Below are 3,655 nucleotides of genomic sequence, written 5' to 3'. Positions count from 1 at the left end.
AAAACTTAACACTGATGTTGAACAAGTATTTGTTTTTGTTATGTCCCAGATGCCTCATCTTTAGAATTACAGGAATAATAGTAACTATATTACAAATGGAATATGCAAAATGCCTGGCACAGACAAGCTGCTCAAGAAATGGTCAACATTTTTATTGATATTCTGCCCCCATTCCTCTCCTGTGTCCATACTTCTATCTAGGTAAGGAATCTCCATGTCGGGCTTCCACCTGCATAAGAGAATGAGAATGCCCACTCTTCAGTAATGTTGTGAAGGTTCGATAAGATAAAGTATGCTAAATTTTGAACAGACAAGTGCTGAGTGGATGGTCTATCTCAGAGGGAGTAGCGTCAGAACCTTCACACAGAACCAGAAGCAAGGATCTAGGTGAACAAGCAAATTCTGGTGCCCTAAGGGGCTCTCCTGCCTCAACCTATGTGCACACAGCCATGCAAATACACAGAGGGCTGAGTCAAAGGGTCTCCCCTGCTTGATCAGTATGGGCTAAAGAACTGGGAAAACTTGAGACTGAAGGCCAAACACACTAATGGCTCCAGCTGAGAGATATTAAGGAAGGAAGATACATTGCCTCATTTCTTCATTTGTTCATTCATTCATTTGATCCATCATGTCTTAATTTTGAGGATGTTCTATGGGCCAAACTCCATTGAGCTAGCAAGGCACACAACCCAGCACCTAAGGAATATAGGCTAGTGATGGGAAACAAGTAAGATCCTCCTCAGGAGGATCATCTTATGACCAAGAGGCCCTTGGATGAGGAGAGGCTAGAGGTGAGGTAAAGAAGAAGAAGGCGCCTGCTGCATAAATCTACACAGACAACCCTCTAAGACAGGGAGGGTGGTGGTAGTGGGAATAGCATCATTAATGACCCACAGAGGGAATGAACAATGTCTGGGGCATCAGGGGAAGTGCATCAAAACTCCTGACTCGACTGCCTGTCAGGCATTTGATACTAGGTCTGTTATTGTGCCAGTGACAGCCTCAGAAGCCTCATATCTACATTGAGCATCCGAATGACAGTGTCCACCTAGAGATAATGCCCATGAAGAATGGCAGAAGGAAGTTACTTATTCTTGATACTATGAATATTAATAAGATGGATTTCAGATATATGTTGAAGTAGGAAATGCAACCACTGTTCATTGCCCAAGAATAAGTGATGCACTCGATAACACCTGGGGAAACTTTAATGTAATTGAGTACTTTTTAAAATTTTGAGGATGCAGGTATCCCATGTCTGCCTCCAGATTCATTCCCATTCCTAAAGAGAAAGAATGAAGGACTGGTGGTGTTCCCATTAGGAAAATGTATGGGCATGTCCAAGAGGAGCCAAAAAAGCTACTCTAAAGGCACCAGTGGTAGGCACTGAAGTCGCAGAAAAGAGCGTGCAGCCTTATTTAATGCGTTGAATCATTTGGCGCCTTTTGTTCAGATTGCCTCTGATGTCACTTGGGGCATGTCAGCACCCTGAGATGCCAGAGGACCCCAGGATGCATTTCAGGAAGCATCATCATACCTGTGATGATGGGCTTAATTTGGGGTTCTAAGGACAATTGTCATTCCGAGAAGAGTCCACAGGAAACCGAGTATGGGTTTACTCACGCTTAAAGAGAATCTTCTTCAAGACACAAATGTCATAGGCAATGTCTACTCTCCCACAACTCTAAGGGCAGGCTGCACCTCGCTTTGCTCTGTGACTGTGTGTTGTGAGAGGCTGAGCATTAGTATGGGTTAAGCAGCTATTTAAAATCCAGTGATACTTCAGTAGGACAAGGTACCTAAGAGAAGCACAAGGCAACTGATCTGCTTCTCCTCCTGTATTCTGAATCTCATCTCCTACCCAAGCCAGAACCTGGGTGTCCCACTTAACCTGTTTCTCTTCCTCACTGCCAAGATCCAAGAATTCCACAAGGCTTCTTGACGCTGTCTTCTAAACGTCTCTCACATTCATTTCCTTCTCTCCATCTTCACTCTATTTCAGGTCACCACTATCCGTAGCCTGGATGAGGGTCTTCCACTCTCCCTTCTCCCCTCCCACATAGTCTTTTTCTCCACAGTGCAGCCAAAGAGATTTTGTTAAACCACAGATCTGATCTCCTCAGTTCCTTGCTAGAAAACATTCAGTGATGCCCGATCCAGTGCCTTTGGGGTAATGTTCAACAATTCTGCAGTGTTACACACTGCAGAATTACGTAGTCAGACAAGCCTCTGCTCTCTATTAAAGATTCAGGAAAAAATTCATAAATTATCTCTATTCTGACTGAATTAAGAAGGAAGAATTTTAAATCATTCATTAAACATCCTGAAGATAAACCTGGATCTCATACTCAGTTGGAAATATTGCCCGTTTGAGAAAATTCTAGTAAACTAACAAGAGAACTTTTATTTCAGCATTGTTTTTAGAAAGTTAAATAAGTTGGAAATACAGTACACTCTGCCAAGAGGCAGATGCTTGAAGATATTACAGGAAATCAATTGCAAGGAATATCATTCAGCCATTAGAATGAAAGAATTAGAGGTTTAAATTGAGATTTCATTATTTATTAGGAAAAAGGTTAACCTGGAAATTCAATATGGAATGGTTTGATTTTTATAAATGAAACAAAGTAGAAAGCTGTGTGTTCTATCTAAACATATACATGCCAACACATCTAGTAACCCTACTTGTTGATGCTGATCCTAGAGAAATGCATGCACATATTCACAGGGGACATGCACACAAATATTAATAAGAGTATTATTTTGTTTTGGAAAAATGGAAACTGCATAAGTGTGGATCATTAGGAACAAGAGAAATTGAAAATGATGAAATGTTAAAAATTAAAATAAATGAACTAGAGTTCCATGTATCTACATGGGTAAACATAAAAAATATAAACTTGAGCTGGAAAATCAAAGTGCTGAACAATGTATACAGTATGATGTGCTTTAAATAAAGGAAGAGATTCTATGTTGTGTATGGACATATAAGTAGGTAGTAAATATATACAAATCTCCATGGGTATAATGATTGCTGACTTCATCATAGTGGAGCACAGTGGGGAAGGAGAGAGCAGAGTGGGTCAGGAAAGACGTAAAAGGAGTGTTTTACCACATCCAATATGTAAAAGATAGACAGTAAGTTGGGCCTAATATCTAAATTTTAGCCATTGGTGTTTATAATATTAATCTCTCTTCTTGTCCACATGTTTGAGATTAATTCACAGCAAAAATATTTCATGCTAAAAACAAGCAAATAAACTGCAAAAGTAATCCCACCACTTTTGCTTAATGAGGGTAGGAGTGTACATGCTATAGACTTCCATGCAAGATCCAAATTCTTAGAAAATGTAAAATACGCCCATACTTGCACTGAAAAACATTTTAGAACAATTATCAGTGGACTAGAAACTATAAGAAGACTCAGAATGTGGGACAGCAGATGGAGCCAGACTACTGGTTTGAGTAAGCAATGATCCAGAATGAGTGCAAAGGTTATTCCAAATGGAGGGCTGGCTCAAGAGTGCACTATGTCCTGGAGAGGTGCTTTCTTTCCTGAACCAAACTGGTCTATTGCTAGACTTACCCAATAGGGGGACTTGGTAGGCTCTAATTATAAAGAAAATTTCAACCAGACTGGCATAAAGTATTCATT

Source organism: Mandrillus leucophaeus, unplaced genomic scaffold (genome assembly GCF_000951045.1).
Source record: "Mandrillus leucophaeus isolate KB7577 unplaced genomic scaffold, Mleu.le_1.0 Scaffold1799, whole genome shotgun sequence".
In the NCBI taxonomy this organism is placed as follows: domain Eukaryota; kingdom Metazoa; phylum Chordata; class Mammalia; order Primates; family Cercopithecidae; genus Mandrillus; species Mandrillus leucophaeus.
The sequence above is the reverse complement of the archived record's forward strand: the minus strand, read 5'-3'. Positions refer to the sequence as shown.